This window comes from Macrotis lagotis, chromosome 1 (assembly GCF_037893015.1).
Source record: "Macrotis lagotis isolate mMagLag1 chromosome 1, bilby.v1.9.chrom.fasta, whole genome shotgun sequence".
Lineage (NCBI taxonomy): Eukaryota > Metazoa > Chordata > Mammalia > Peramelemorphia > Peramelidae > Macrotis > Macrotis lagotis.
The window spans coordinates 19804019-19821865 of record NC_133658.1 but is presented as its reverse complement, the minus strand read 5'-3'; positions in this window follow the sequence as shown (position 1 = coordinate 19821865).

Here is a 17847-nt window from a genome sequence, read left to right as displayed (position 1 = left end):
GGTCTCAGAGACTTATTAGATGTATAACCCATGGGTAAGGCTTTGAATCTGTTTGCCTCACTTTCTTCATCAGTAAAATGGGGATAATAATTGCATTTATTTCCCAAGGTTATTGTGAAGACCAAATGACATTGTCTGTTACTACCATCATTATTCTTCTTATAAGCTTCCCTAGAACTTGCAGTTTAGTTTTAGAAGTTTTATTTTTCACACATATGTGGAGTTATGAAAAGAGTGCTTATAACATGTGTGACCTTGGGTGATTCATTCCCAGTCCAAATCCATAAAATGATGGGTCTTAGAAATGACTTCTTTTTTTTAAATTAAAGATTTTATTTATTTTGACTTTTACAATTTTTTCTCCCAATCTTACTTTCCTCCCCCCCCCCCAGAAAGCAATTTGTCAGTCTTTACATTGTTTCCATGGTCTACATTGATTCAAATTGAGTGTGATAAGAGAGAAATCATATCCTTAAGGAAGAAACATGAAGTATAAGAGATAGCAAGATCAGACAATAAGATAGCAGGTTTCTCCCCCTAAATTAAAGGGAATAGTCCCTGGTCTTTGTTCAAACTCCACAGTTCTTTCTCTGGATACAGATGGTATTCTCCATTGCAGATAACCCAAAATTGTCCCTGGTTGTTGCACTGATGGAATGAGTGAGTCCATCAAGGTTGACCATCACCCCCATGTTGCTGTTAGCATGTACAGTGTTTTTCTGGTTCTGCTCATCTCACTCAGCATCAGTTCATGCAGATCCCTCCAGGCTTCAATGAATTCCCATCCCTCCTGGTTTCTAATAGAACAATAGTGTTCCATGACATACATATACCACAGTTTGCTGAGCCATTCCCCAATTGAAGGACATTTATTTGATTAGAAATGACTTCTAAGAACCTTCTAATACTGAAATTGTGACTTGGAATCTGGCAACGTGGATTTTTAATTTCATTTGCTGTGTGATCCTAGGCAAATCACTACACTGCTCAATTTATATGAGGATGATGAACACATTTGTATCATTTACCTCCCAGGAATGCCATTGGAAGGTGCTTTACAAATTTCTGAGTATTAGAAAAAAGGGAGTTCTCCTTATTTCAGATTGATTCCCAAAAGGTAATAAAAAGCCATTTTTTGAGATTATATAGTGTGCCATTTAGTCCTAATTCCATTTTAGAAATGAGGAAACTGAGGCTCATACCTGACCCAGGTCACACAGGTAAATGATAGTAAAATAAATGAGTCCTATGACTTCCAAACCACAGCTCTTTTTTTTTTTTAACATACATTAACTTTAACATAATTTAACTCCTAATGTTGTGGATTTTTCCCCAAGTGAATGACCAATTATTCACCCAAGAAGCCATGGAGGATTAAGAAAGGAGCTTGTCTTCAGAGAGAATGCTTTTGCAAAGCAAATCACTGGCTTTGTCACTGTGAAATTTCATTGTTGGGTCTTGTCCCATTGATATTTTATATTTGGAGGCTCAACACTTCTGTAGAGCTATTTTAGTTCTGGGGGTAAGTCAGGGTAGGTGAGAACTAAGACTCATTCATAGTGGGAGGTCAGAGAAATACCAGAATTATATAATTTAAGAGTTGGAAGGGGTCTCTTCTGCAAAAAAAGCATATTTTATTCAAAAGAGCTGTGATTTTTGAAGTCAATTTGCTATTTTACCATTTGCTATTTGATTTGGGTCAAGTGTGAAACTCAGTTTCCTCATCTGTACAATGGGGTTTGTACTAAATGGGACAAAGAAACAAACCAAAAAAACTTAAGACAGTAAACTAGCTTTGTGGGGTCATTGTGAGAGGAGTTGAAGTAAAGAACGTAGACAAAAATGGCAGAGCCCCATTTCCTTCCATTTTCAGAATTCATTTGTGGGAACTTTGCCCTCCTCCTGTTTTGAATTTTCTTGTAGAAGCTTTTAACCTGCCCTCCCCCTTCCCCACCTCTCCTTTCTCTGAATTTTTGGGATTTCTTCTCCCCAAATCTAATTATTATGAATGTCCAAGTGTGTTTGACTTACCCCCCCCCATATCCCAAATTTTATAAGGGAGCTGTCATTTCTCCCCAAGCATCTCACCATTTCCACATCAGCAATTTAGTCCATACCTACTGGTGAGAACCAGACTGAGAATGGAATTTCCTTGATTCTTTATGAGATCTGAGCATCATTTGATCAGATCAAGTCAATGGGAACTGCCTGGTTCTTGGCAGACAGACAGAGATCCATAACTGATATCCTGTACCACTCTTAATTCAGCAAGCATTTTATCATAAACTTACTGTGTGCCATCCTCTGTGGACTATAATAGACTCCTGTGCCAGGTTTGTGATCAGTTTTCTAACTGTAATCTATTTCTTATAGCTGGCATCCACCATCTGCCCTCTCCTTCACCATCAAACTCTAGGCAAATCTGTCTCTAGTTATTGCCTCCCCTTTCTCAACTCCTCCAGGTTTCTCAACCCCTTCTAATTTTATCACTTAACAAAACTCTTCTCCCCAAAGTTACCAACCATCTTCTAATAGTTAACACCTTTTCTTTGGCTTCCTTCTGGGTTTTTGATATATTCCACTGTCATGATTCTTTTCTGGCTTCTCTGACCACTCCATTTCACTTGCCTTTACCGAGTTATCATGTATGTCCTGCCCACTTTGCCTTGGTTGTCTTCCAGGACTCTGTCCTGGACCCCCTTTCTCTTTGTGATCATTGACTTAGATCATCTCAACAGTTCCCATGGGTTCAACTGACTTCCAAGTCAATACATCCAACCTTAACCTATCTCCCTTTTGAGTTTCACTCCTACAAAATCAACTGCCTTCTAAATCTCTCCACTTGGATGTCTTAGAAGGTTAATACAGTCTACTCCCCTCCTCCCCTCCCAGTTGGCAATCCCAGTATCATCCTAATTCCTCACCCCAGATAGTTAGACTGTCACCGAGTCCCATTGATTATATCTTCATAATATTTCTCATGAACCTCCTTAAAGGGTATTGAGCCATCATTCGAACTTGGTTTGCCCAGGTTTGCCCACTAAAGGTTGACTGCTAATATCAATCCTGAAGCTTATCTTTGTGGATAACCATGGATAACTTGCCTAAGGGAATAGGCTTAGCAACTGAAGAAGCTATTTAGCAAGAATAGACAGTCTGTGCCTATACTTGCTAAATATATTTTTCTCCTGCTATTTATTTTGTTAACTGATAAATGGTTTAGTTGTGTATCATTTTGTTCTAATATTGAAACTCAGCTATTGGGGACTGCTCTGAATCTGAACTATCCTTGCTAAATAACATTTTTTTCTGATATATATATATATAAATTTTGTTATATTTTATATATATATATATATATATATATATATATATATATATAATATATATTTTATTTAAGTGACTTGCCCCAGGTCACACAGCTAGACAATTCTTGAATGTCTGAGGTCATATTTGAACTCAGGTCCTCCTGATTCCAGGGCCATTGCTCTATCCACTATATCACCTAGCTACCCCCTATATATTTTGTTAACTAGTAAATGACTTCTTGTGTATTGCTCTGTTCCAATATTAAAACTCAGCTACTGGGGACTGACCTGAATCTGGACTCTCCTTGCTAAATCGCTTTTTCTTCTGCTATATATTTTGTTACTTAGTAAATGACTCCTCTTGCTTGATGATAAGTAGACTGTTACTTCAATAAGATAGTTAGAATCTTGAAGGTTATTCTCACCATCTGGATGGTGAGGTCATATTTTATGAAAACCTTTCATTCTTTTCTTTGTTGCTAGGGTAGATTTTCACAAGTAGAATGTAACTCTGAAGACTAACCAGTGATTCGACAGAGAGGGATGATAGGAAGGAGGAGGGGATAGAGTTAGGCCATATAATCTTGCTTGACTGTCAATTCGGGGCAGCTCCTTGATCTTCACCACCTCTGTGAAATTTAGAGTGTGCCCTTTTTTCATGAAAAGCCAATATAAACTTTATTTGTTGTTCAAAATAATTAGTAAATGACTTATTTGCATATTGTTTTGTTCTAATATTGAAGCTTAGCTATTGGGGACTGCCCTGAATCTTGTCCAGTCTAGAAAAGTTGGCATACTTACAGGATGAGGATATCATGAGGTAGTAGAAGTGGGGAATAGACAGTACAGAGGAACATGAGTCCATATTGAACTTTTGGTTTCTGGTGACAGTTTTGATGATGGCACCAGACATGGTGAGGTCTGTCCCCTTCTACCCCTACCCTCAGGAGATGGTCATTCAGTAGCAGGAGAACAATATAAGTATGCTTAAGAACTATACTTGAAAGGTAATTATGGTAAGCTGTGTCTTAGGTCCTCCAGCTTTATTGGGTCTTCCAACTTAGCATTTAAACCTCTTTTTAGTTCTCCTGGGGAATCTCTTCAGAACTTGGGTTACCTCCCAAGCAGTCTGGTAGGTTTTTTTTTTTAATGGGAGGGGTGTTGGAGAAAGATTTTCCTCTTCATTAAAAAAAGACAAAGTAAGAAGAATTAGTTTTGCTCTATCTGTGCTTGGAATGAGTGCCTTTTTATTACCAATGGTCATCAACACCCAGTTGCCTTGGGGGGGAGACCTCCTGAACCCTCTCCCCACAAAGTGTTTGGTCTTGAATTGCTTTTTGGAACTATCTATGTAGTTGAATCAAAGTCTTCAGAACTCCAATTTTTCAGGGAAGTGGCAAGTCATTGAAGGATACCATGAGGACCTTAATATTGAAAAGAATGCAAACCAAGACATATTCCAGGAATGTTAAGATTGTCTAACAACTGTGGTGAGGAAACCATTAGAGGTTTTTATTTGTTTTAAATTTGGAATTCAAGAGACCCACCACAATTTTGCCATATGGCTTTCGTTGCGATTCTTTGGTGGAAGACATTGAGGACGAAACTTGAAAGGATGATGCTAATTCTCTCCAGGACCCAGCGACTTTTCTAGAATTGGGAATATAAACAATTACACAAATTATGCCCCATTTTAATGAGTTGAAGACAGGCAGAAATGCTGCATCATTAAAAAAAAAAACCCTTTCACTCTTCTCCCTGAACTGTGAACTATAATTCTCTTTCTATGGAGTTTCCACTGAGGGACCCTTGAAGAACATGGGGCTCAAAGTCCAAGGAGTGTTTTCCCAACCCCAGTAGAACCAGCTACAATTTGAAAATAAGAAGCAAATTTGCCAGAGAACTAAAGGTGCTGGAAATCTCTTTTTGATAACTGAGCCAACTTCTATAGACGTTTGCAGGTATCCAGGTGTCTTCAGTTGACTGTGGGCCATCTCTTACTGAGAATTTCCCCAGCACCAAGCATCCCACTCTACTTCAGACCTTGAAAATTAAGCCATGCCAATTTTTCTGCCTAGAACCTTTACTTGCCATCACACATAAGCACCCACCCTTTTTACATATACAGTCATTTAATACATGGGAGCCCATGGACTCATGAGCAAGCTCATGCTTACATGTTAAGAGTGGGAGCCCCAGGACAAAATTATGACATTCTAGTTTTCAACCATTAATGTGCCCCCTTCACCAGTCAGTTTAAATGGCGGTGGGATAACGAGAGTTCAGAAAAGATGACGAGAATATTTGAGGAGAGTCTCTTGAGGAGAAAGGACTCTAGCTGAGCCTTGAAGGATGAGGTAGAATGTGAAGAGTAAAGGCAATTCTGAAGACAGTGTACCAGAGTGAACAGCATGATGGGTTTGTCAATCCATAAGCATTCATTAAATTCTTATTATGTTTCAGGCCCTGCACCAATAACTCAGCATGAAAACATAAAGCAAAAACTTCCCTGACCTTCATATTCTGCCACTGACCCTTAACTCAGCTAAGACTCTGAATAAGCATTTGGATCTCCCTGGTTCTCAGTTTCCTCACTTGTAAAGCAGCCACAATGGACACCTGTAGGATCTACTACATAGGTTTGCTGTGAGACACACATGAGAAACTGTATGTAGGAATAATAACATAGCTAACAAGGAGTAATGTCCATGTTGGCTCTTGTTATGATGAAGGAGTAAGAGGTGGGGTAGAGTCAAGAGAGGGCTGGCATCATTAGGAGTCAGTCAGACCATCTTTCAGTTCAGAAATCATATATTTTGAGCTAGCAGGGTCTTAGAAGCCATGGAGTCCAATGCCTTTATTTTATATTATTAATAATAATCCCCAGTATTTACACAGCACTCTAAGGTTTTCAAAGCTCTTTGCAAATCTCATTCCAATTCATCAACACCACAAAAGCCAGTCAGTATCTGGCTAGCACCCACCAGATGTTCTTTGGACTGAAGTTGGGCCATTGGTTATGGAGATGACTCCTTTTGCTCTCTGGCATGTGAGAATTCTTTCATTCCATGAAGGGAAGACAAAGACAGGGCACAGATATCTGCTCCCTGGTGCCAGGTCTGATGCCTACTGGTTAAGGTTGGTGAACTTTTTGGAGAGTTGGGGCAAACTAAAAGGAGCCTCAGCCTCCACTCCACCACAAGTCAAGTGCATTGTTCAATGTTGGGTAGCTGGAATATTTCATCCAAGAATTGTTTTGTGGTCCCAGGCAGTGGGACCAGATTCTGCTGTTCAGAGCAACTTGTACAGAGTGTTAATGATAAGTTGTTCTGCCCTGGTGAAAATGCAGTCACAGAATGTGATGTCAGATCTTCCCTCACCCCCACTCACTCACTGACACCCCACCCCAATCCTCAATTCCCTACTCCACTGGCTGTCTGTAGGAACCTGACTCTGTGGGGCCCAGCTGAGTGGAGGGGCCCACTGAGTGCAGGTAAGGGATGCCACAGCTGGCCCCAGGTCTGGCCCCAGGAAGACAGTGAACAAGGAGCTCCAGCCTCAGAAACCTTCACCTGGACAATTATCCCTTTTGATTCTTTATCTTTTTAAGCATTGTTGATATTTTTTTATTTTAATGTATAGGCATTTTGAATATTTTCCTCCAACGTTCTCCTAATCAAGGAATCTTTCCTTACAATAATACTTAAAAAAATAGAGAAAGAAAGAAAGAAAGAAAGAAAGAAAGAAAGAAAGAAAGAAAGAAAGAAAGAAAGAAAGGAGAAAAATAAGGAAGTATGACAGCAAGGAAAAAAGGAAGCATAGAAAGAAGGAAAGAAGGAAGGAAGATAGAAGGAAAGAAGAAAGAAAAGAAGGAAGGAGGAAAGGAGGAAAGAAGGAAAGAAAGAAAGAAGGAAGGAAGGAAGGAAGGAAGGAAGGAAGGAAAAAAACTTCACCAGGACAGGTAACACATCAACCATGTCTGACATCATCTGCACCATTCTATATCCATGGTCCCCCACCTCCTCAGAAAAGAAGGGAAATCAGAGAGGAATCCTAGCTCCTCCTAGGTTAGCACCGTATCATAGACTGAGTGCAGGATTTGATGAAAAGAACTGGGTTCAAAACCCACCTCTGCCTCTTACTACCTGTTTGATCATATGTAAGTCAGTAACCTCCCTTCCTTTCAGTTTTCTTCTTCTATTAAAAAGAGGTTAGACTAGAATGAAGGGGTTCTTAAGCTGGACGCCATGAGCTCATTTTTAAAGAAATATTGTGATAGTTATTTTAATATAATGAGTCTCTTTGGTAATCCTGAATATTTTATTTTGCATTTCAAAACACCATTCTGAGGAAAGATCCATAGGCTTTCCTAGATGGAAGCCAAAGGGATCTAGAGTCCAGAAAACAGTAAGAACCCCTCACTGTTGGCTCTTGAAAATGTCCCTTCCCCCTCTAGACCTGTGACCTGTGATCCTGTGACCCTGGTCCTGCCTCTTTTTCTGGGGCTGGATTCTCTTTGTGTTTCGAGGTCATTCTCCTGGATTTTGGCCCAGAAAGAGCAGTTGTCTAGGATTTGTACTTTGAAGGCATTATGTAGCCATTCTATGCCTCAATTCTGTGTATCCAGAATCTAGGCAACCAGGTGGTACAGTGAGTAGAGCTTTGGGCTTGGAGCAAGAAAGATCTGAATTCAAATTTAGTTGCTGACACTTATTAGATATATGAGCCTGGGAAAATTATGAAAAAAAACCAAACCAAACCAAGCCCTATTTACCTCAGTTTCCTTGACTGTAAAATGGAGATCATAATGGCAGTGTTGTTTTGAGGATGTCACGAGATCATATTTGTAAAGCTCCTGGAATAGGTAGGCACTTTTTAAGTCCCTGGCAACTAGGTGGAGCAGAGGATAGAATACCATGTCAAGAGCCAGGAAGATCCGAGTTCAAATTTGACCTCAGGTATTTAGTATGTGTATGACCCTGGGCAAGTCACTTGACCCTCTTTGAATATCTTTTCTCTCACCTTTTTCCTAATCAAGGAATCTTTTCTTATGACATTTAAAAAGAGAAAGAAAAAAGGAAAGAAAGAAAAAGAAGGAAGGAAGGAAGAGACAAAGAGAGAAAGAGAGAGACAGAGAGAGAGAGATAGAGAAAAGAGAGACATAAAGAAAGAGGAGAGAGAGAAACAGAAAGAGAAAGAGGAAGGGTATCTAGGTGGCAGAGTGGATAGAACACTGTCCCTGGAGTCAGGAAGCCCAGAGTTCAGAGTCTGATCTCAGACAGTTAATAATTCCCCAGCTGTGTGACCTTGGGCAAGTCACTTAATCCCATTGTCTTAGACAAATAAAAAAAATGTAAAAAGAAGAAAGAGAGAGAGGAAAGAGACAGAGAAAGTAGTAAAGAGGGAAGGAAAGGAAAGGAAAAAAAGGAAGGAAGAAATTTTTTTCTCCATTTTCTCATTTGTCAAATGACCTAGAGAAGGAAGAGGCTAACTATCTCCAAGAGTTCTTTCAAGAAAATTCCAAAGGAGGTCATGAAGAACCTGACAAGATTGAAAAATGACTTCAACAACAACTTCCTGACTCCAGACCTAGCACTCTATCCACTATGCTATCTAGCTGCCCAGGTACCATCATAGCCCCCATTTACAAAGGGTGAAACTGAAGAAAACAGATTAAGTGACTTGTCTAAGACCACACAGCTATTAAATATCTAAGGTTGAATTAGAGTTAAGTCATCTTGACTCCAGATCTATCCATGGCATTACTTAGTTGCTTTGGGCTATGCCAAACCACAAAAAGATACAAACTCTGAGAAAATCCATGGCTGAGAAGCATTTGGTGAGTTACCATCATTCTTCCAAGGCTACTCCCAACCTTCTAGTCACAGTTTCACAATCTTGGCATCATCTTGGACTCTTCCCAGGACAACCCCTTCTCAAGGGTTTGACTCCAACTCTCTGGTTCATCTCTTGTCCAACTCACTTCTTCAGTAATTCAATCAATCAGAAATTATGTGCTGAGTGACACCATCTGTCTTTCAATTAGTGACCAAAGGCCTAAAGTTCTTTCACAATGACTGAGATCTTGGTCACTTATTGGCTTCGGGGAAAGTCAAAGTCGATGTATGGCCAATCATTGACTTCCTGGTAACCGTTCTCTTCATGGAACTGCCATGCCTCAAGGTACTTTTTGTTCCTCCTGGTCACAGGCACTATCTTTTCAGATTTCCCGCCAATGGAAGGCATCATTTTCTAGCTCCACTATAAATACCCACTTTCTTATGAAGAGTATGGTAAGTGATACAGTGAATAAAACATTGAACTTAGAGTGAGGAAAATCTGAGTTTGAGTCCTGATACATGATCCTAGGCAAGTCACTTAATCCTTCTCAGACTCAGTTTCCTCATTTATAAATTCAGGGAAATAACAGAACCTACCTATCAGGATAGTTGTAAGGATAAAATGAAATAACATATAACAAATACTTTATGAACCTTAATACACAATATAATTGCCAGCTAGTTTTGAGGCACCTACCTGGAAATGCTCTAGTAAAGTATGTAAAAGTACCCAGATTACTTATGGGCACATGAAAAAATGCTCCAAATCACAAATTATTAGAGAAAAGAAAAACCCTACCTTAGATCCATTAGATTGGCAATGATAATAAAGAGAAAAAGGACAAATATTGGAGGAACTTGAAAAAAGTAGACAATCATAATCCATTAATGGCGAATTCAAGAGAAGTAATTTATTTGAAATTTCCATACTTGAAGTTCAGATCTGTGTGGTTCACAGAGCTGGGGCCACTGGCTCTACAAAGTCGAGCATATGTTAAATGGAGAGCCCACAGGTGTGCTGAATGGACCTGGAAGAAAAATGGTGGGAGGTGGCAGATAGGCTGATGGCATGACTTCCAGTATTAATTAATTCACCAACAAGTACAAGATGCTAGTGTTGGATTCAATGCTCCCTTCTTTTTTTAAACAGGCAATTAACTAGGCTAGAGGTGAACTGTAGCTGGGAAATCTTGTGGAAATCATCCCAAATGTAAAATTATTGGGAGCCTGGATTCATAAAATGGGGTTAGGCTTAGCAAGTTTAAATTAAAAGAGTCTCCAGGGCCAATGCTTCCCTTCCTCCTCCTTCTCCTCCCCCTCCCCTCCCCCTTTCCTATTCTTCATTCTCTCAGGCTATTTCCCAATTGGAGAGATGCCTATTAGATAAGCCCTGCGTGGGTCTCTACTTTCTCCTGGCCATTTTTTTTTAGAGGAGAAGATGAAAGGAACCTGAAAAAATTAAAATCAAGATAAGATCCATCCCCTGGCAGGATTATGAGGATGTGGTCATTTAAGAGGGCCTTTCCCTCTTCTCTTTGGCTTTTGACATCTGAAGTCATGGAAGATGCTATCACAGCTCCCTTTATTAAGGTGGCTCTAGTCGGGCACTTTAAACTTCCATGACAGGAAAATGGCACCAGAAGTAAAGAGAGGGAGATGAGGTTTTGGCAGCCTGAGGTTCCGGCTGCATTCCAAGTTCCTGCAGGTACTTTGCTAAGTGGCCCCTTGAGTTTATTTTATGGGTGAGATCACTTCCAAGGTGGGAGCATCCATGGACTGCTGTGGTTCAGCTAAGATTTAGGAAACTGGTGAAGTTATTCACAATCTGTTCTGGACAAGAAACAAGGGAGCAATGAAAGGCCTAGGAAGAAGTTGGGGTGGAGATGTTCCAGGCTGGGCTGCAGAGTGAGGAAGAGGTTACCAGTGCTGGTTTCCCTGGAACCAAGGGCTTAATGAAAGAGGTCACCCAGCTTGGGAAAGGAGAAGAGACCCCTGAATGGGTTAATGTGGAATCGGGGACAAACTGACTCACAGACCTAAGTACGTTGTGTCTCTGGAGCTCTCCTCTTGCCTCAAAGGTGTGTTACAGCAAAACTGGAAGTGATTAGTAGTTCTGGGGATGGCAGCTGGCAGAAGACTTCCCTGAGAGGGGCCCTGGGGCTAATTCCATTTCTCAGTTGGCACTTCCATGCTGGGTGTGGAAAGGCTGGAAGAGATGAAGGCAGGAGGGCAGAGCAGCCAGAATTTGGAGAGCAGGAGGCAAGACACTTGGAGGTGAACCCTGACTCTGATGTTTTCCTCCAGACAGCTCCAATTGGAGTTTTGTGCACCAAGATTTTCCCCATGACTCCCACTACTAGGGTCTTCCCTTGGAAATGGCCACCTATTCCCATGACCCATCTCTTGTTTGTCCATGCTACTTCCCCATTAATCTGTGAGCTCCTTGAGGGCAAGGGTCATTTGTGCTTATCACATATCTGCATTGCTTAGCACATACTTCTCTGAATTTCAGCTCCCTTATCTAATAAATCCAATCAACCCTTACTGAGTTCCTACTTTGTAGTCCTGGGATAAATGCTATAGAATAGATGGAAAGACAAAGGAAACCTTCATTTCCCTGAATGAGTGAGTATTTTCCTCTAGGGCAGTTGGTGCAGTGATGGAAGACTGGTCTTGGAGTCTGGAGGATGAGAGTTCAAATCCATCCTCAGACACTTACTGTATGACCCTGGGCAAGTCACTTAACCCTGATTGCCTTGAATCTGGGGCCATCTCCAGTCATTCTGATCCATATCTGGCCATTGGACCCAGATGATGCTGGAGGAGAAAGTGAGACTGGGGACTTAGTACAGCACCCTTCATTCAAATCCAGTTCATGTTGCTTATCACGGCATCACTTTCCTGATGTCATGGTATTCTTCGAGAATGAAGAATAATCATCATTATTATTATTATTTCCCTAAAATAAGTTTAGAAGATTCTAAAGGTTCCCTTTGATTCTAACTTCCTATGGTCCTAAAAGTCCTGGGGATTCTAACTCATGGAGATAGGGATGGGATGGGGGTGGGGTAGAGCTCCAGAAGGATGAAGCATCAAAGATGGGGAAGGATCATCTAGCATCCCTTAAAGGAGCTGAGGATGTTTAGCCTGGCAAGGGAAAAATGGGAGGCAACATGATAATGGTCTTCAAATGTTTGAAGGGCCGTCATGCAGAATGGAAATCAGATTTATTCTACTTTAACCCAAAGGGCTGAGTTAGAAACAATGGGAGCTAGATTTAAACTTGTGTTAAGTTGACATTCCATAGTATGGTGAGGGACTTAGCATGAGAATTGTGACTGCTGTTGTTTAGTCATTGTCTGACTCTCTGTGACCCCATTTGGGATTCTCTTGGCAAAAATACTGGAGTGGTTTGCCATTTCCTTCTCCAGTTCATTTTCAGATGAGGAAATTGAGGCAAACAGAAGTGACTTACCTGAGGTCACAGAACTAGTACTTACTGGAGACTACATTTGAATTTGATTCCAGGTCAATGTTCTATCCATTGCATCACCTAATGAGAAAGACTTGGGTTCAAATCCTTCCTTAACACTTACTAGTTATATAAAACTCACTGAAATTTTCTGAGCCTCAGTTTCCTCATCTGTAAAATGTGGGGATTGAACTTGATAGCCTTAAGTTTCCATCCTCTCTAGTGTTCCATTTTTATGAGTTAGAATTAATCTCCAAAAGAATAAGAGACAGGTGCTTGATCCATCAAGTAAACATTTTCAAAGGTACTCTTCATGCCCCAAAGATAGTATTAAATGTTAGCTGTACAAAGAGAAGGACAAACCATCTCTTGCCCTCCAGGAGATTCCCTTATATTAGAAGGTAGAAGCCTTCCCCACTAGAAGTCTTCAAGCAAAAACTGGGGGACCATTTTGTTGAGGTAAGACTGGATTTCTATCAGGCATGGGCCAGAATGAGAATAATGATGATAACTAACCCTTATATAATGTTTTAAAGTTTGAAAAGCACTTTTCAAATGTCATCTTATTTGATCCTCACACCAACCCTGGGAGGTAGATGCTATTATTAATTCCATTTTATCAATGGAGAAACTGAGGCAGACAAAGATTAAAGATTTGCCTCAAGTAAAACAGCAAGTCAGTAACTCAGGGGTGTGATTTTTATCCAGTCTTCCTTCTATGCATTGAAACATTTAGTTGCCTTCCTGAGTCCATAATCAGGTTCCTTCATTCTCTGAGTTTATTTGAAGCTTATCTGAAAAGAAACTCAGAGAAAAACCTCAGGAGTCCCCTAGAGGAAGCCTCTCTAGGACCAGGAAGGTCCTATGAGGGCCTATTTCAACTGGTTTGAATAGCATGCTTATGAAAAGCCAGAGAAAGTCTGACCATAGAGGGCTCATTACATTGTCTTGGCTCCATGGATGATAAACCTTTTGTTAAATATCTAGATTTCCATTACTGAGTCCCAAGTGGGTAGGAGAAGAAAGTGTGGATGACTCAGTGCAAATCCATCCCCATTCCTGGAAATACAAAGGCCACCATAGACATGCCTTTGGATGGCATTTCAGACTATAATGGTTATAATGCCATAGTTCAAAGAGGTGGAAGGGATCAGCTTGGGGGAAGGTGAGGTGGGGGAGCCATTGTGCTCCATAGAACTAAGTTGTTTCCCAGGCCTTTTGCCAATGGGCTCATTAGTTTTGCTTTTCTTCACAAGGATCGTAGACCACAGCTAAACGGCACAGCAGATTTCTCAGAAAAATTGCCTTTTTCTTCAATGATGTGTTCCAGTATAGTACGGTAACTAGGCAGGACTAATGATAATAATAATAATAACAGCTAGTAATTGTATGACCTTGTTGCAAAGTTTGCAAAATGCCTTATGATATTTTCTCATTTGATTCTTATTTCAACCATGGGAAATAGGTGCTATTTTCAGCCCCCCTACATAGTGGTTAAAGTGGGGTCACAGCTCTTAAGTGTCTGAGGCTGGATTTGAACTCGGGTTTTTTTGACTCAAATCTCATTGTGCTACAGTGGAGCTACTGCTCCAAGAAACCTTGCCAGTTGACTGAATGTACAGGGGAAAATTCATAAGACCATAGATTTAGTTTGTCGTTATTCCTCCTCAAATGTGATGTTCAGAACCAAACATGATACCAAAGATGATCAATTATTGGGAATATTATAGAAAAGATTGATGCTGCTGTTCATAATAATAATAATAATAATAATGATCAACAAGTCATCATTTACCAGGGAAGTAAACAAAATGGTTTAGCTTCTCCTTGACTTGACTCATCTCTTAATGTGTCTCTGCTTGAGCTGCCGTGAACCACAAAATGCTCTCTCAGCTTATATTTATGAAATTGCTTGATTGAACCCATGTCTAAGACTTTACATTGCCCCTATTACATTTATCTCATTTAATTCTATCCACTGTTGAGATCTTTTTGGGTCTTCTAGACTTTTCCATCCATTAGTTTTGTGTCATTTGCTAACTTGATCAGCAGATCATCCAAGTCATTGATAAGTATGTTAAGTAGCATTGGGCAAAGAACAGATCCCTGGGGCGTTCCTCTAAAATCCCCAAATCCCTAAAATTCCAAATAAACATTGAACGATTAAGCACTCTTAATGTTCATCCCTACTGCTGGGATTTGTTAAGTTAACCCATTCCCAGAATCCACTCAACTAGCCCACGTTCTCCATTTTTTTCCAGGAAGAACATGAGATTTTCCCAAATATTTGGCTAAAATCTATGTAAATTACCCTTCAGACTTCCTAGGTTCCAGTTTTTCTCATCTGCAAAACAAGGGGATTAGACTAAATGACCCTTAAGTTAACTAGGGTGTAGCAAGCATTGATCGGTGGACCTGTCAGAGGATCCTACCATGACTGGAATTTCTACTAGCCCAGGCTGAGGCCAGTTAAGACTCATCTGGACAGCAGCAACTTTGATGAAAATCTGGGGATTTTCGTGAATTGTGTACTTGAGTATGAGCCAATAGCAAGGGTTCTTTGTCAGCCCCCAAAGTTGGTGGGATCTTGGACTGCATTAAGAGAGACTTCACTTTCAGGAAAAAGGAGACACTGGTCCCATGATGTCCTAACCTCATCAGATTCTCCTCTTGAATATAGAAGTCAATTCTGGACAGCCAATTAGGGAGGGCATTGATGAGGGAGGAGCACAAGCAAGAGGGCAAAGAAAATGGAGCCTTTGCTCTAAGAAGATGGAAGAAACTGAGCATGGCTGGTTTATCAAGGTTTAGGGAGACATAATGGACATTGAGCATAGACAAACTGCTGCTTATAAGAAGAGGGATCAGTTTCGTTTTACTCCATCCTGGATGGCAGAATTAGGACCAAGGGGGGAAGTTACACACTCAGATATAAGAAAGAACTTATCATTGATTAAGGTCTTTGAAAGGGGGAGACTACCTGGAGAGGTAGTGAGTTGACTGGAATTCTATCGATGGCAGGGTGATCAATTATTGATGATATTGTAGAAAAGGGATACTAATAATGAGAGTAAGAGTAACATTGCTTAGTCATTTTAGAGTCAAGTTTGACTCTGGGACTCCATTTGAGGTTTTCTTGATGAAGACCCTGGAGTCCATTGCCATTTCTTTTTCCAACTCATTTTACAGATGAGGAAATTGAGGCAAACAGGGTGAAGTGATTTGCTCAGGGTCACATTGTTAGTAAGTGTCTGAGACTGGATTTGAACTCAGGTCTTCCTGATTCCAATCCCAAGTTTCTCAATAATAAATTGATAATAATATTAGTCACTTTAAGATTTACAAGATGCTTTTGGACTTCTCCAAAAGGCCCCAGTTTGAGGTACCACCCCCTCCTCTTTACCTTCTCCCCAGAATTTTAACTTTCTTTTGTGCGTTGTCTTCCCCAATGTTTTTTGTAAGCTCCTTGAGAGCAGGGGTTGTCTTTGTTTTTATTTTCATTGTATACCCACTCCAAGCAGATAGTAGTCCTTAACGTGTATTGCCCAACATATGTTTATTTTACTATCTTCATACATGAAGAAATGTAGGCAGATAGAGGGGTAGTCTAGGTCATCTAGCTATAGCTGAGGCAGCAAGATAACTCAGGGGAGAGTGCTGGTCCTAGAGTCAGGATCATCTAAGTTCGAATCTTGCCTCAGACCTATACAGTGTGATGGGCAAGTCACTTTCCCTCTAACTGCCTATGTTTCCCCATCTTTAAAATGGGAGTGATTCAATGCTGGACCTGGAGCCAGGAAGACTCAACTTCTAGAGTTCAAACATGGCCTCAGACACTTATAAACCTTGGGTAAGTCATGTAATCCTATTTGCCTCAGTTTCCTCATCTGTAATATGAGCTAGAGAAGCAAATGGCAAACCATTCCAGTGTCTCTACCAAGAAAATCTGACAGAGGGTCGGACATGACCAAAACTACTCAACAAAAACACATCCTAATTCCAAGACCATTGCTTCAGATGGAGGTTGGACTAGATCATAAAATGAGTCGTCCATCTTTTATTCACAGAATTAATTTGGTCATAGGACCTTCGATTAGAACTGGTAGCACAAAACTTTACTTTTACAGAAAAGGAGAGATTTTACTTATAATCAGATGCCCATGTTGATGGGTAAGGTTTCCCCTAACGATCATTACTAAGCTGATGAATTGTTTGTGGGAAAACGGGGGAAAGAGAAATTTTAATTGACTCAGATAGATGTAATATATTTTTTGCCTATAGGTGGCAACCCTTGTATTATTTGTTAAAAATCCTCTGGCACGGATGGACCAGAAAATTGTGTAGACTGAAATCTAATTTGAAGAGGGAATCATGGCTCATATTAGAACATATTAGAACTGATGGGTCATCTATCTTTGATCTCTTATTGTACAGAAAGAGAAACTGAGGTTTAGGGGAATGAAGAAAGAGATGAAGAGAAAGGAAGAAGAAATCCTTAAGTAATTTCCCCCAAAGTCTAACTTCACTGGAGGAAAGATCTTCCAACACCCTAGGGTTTCTCTCTGGAAAACTAAGGAACCCCAGGAAGAAGGTTTGCGAGAGACCCTCACTTTAAGTCTCCAAAGCTGACTCCCTAATTGCCTACGGGATGAAGTAAAGGATCCTCCTCACCTGCACAATGTCATTCCACCTAAAAATCTCAAGAAAAGCAATGAAAGACACCAAAGAGGACAAAATTAAAACGTAACACTTTATTTTTTTTGTCTCAGAAGGAATCCACTTCATATTATGCTATGGTATCTTTTAATTATAAAAATAAGCAAAGAAAATAACTTGCATCTCTCATTACCATGATATGTTTAATAACCTTTATATGCACATGGAGCTTAAAATGTAATTCAACAATAAATAATGACATATGCCAGATATGCTCACTGTTTATTCCAGTAATCAGCCCCAACCCCCTAAATATCATTTAAATTATAAATACATTAATGCAAATATAATGGCACAAAATTTTCTAAAGTGCAACCAGATCACAAGAGAAGAACCATGCAGACAGGTTGAGATCTGCCCCCAAATCACTCTGGGCAGGGAATGCAAGACAAAAACATTGGAACAGTAGGTATGGAGGAGACAGGGAGGAAGAGTGGGAAGGGAGGGGAGAAGCAAAAAAAAGAAAGAAAATTGACAAGTAAGAATCGCTTCTTTCCATAAATACATAAAT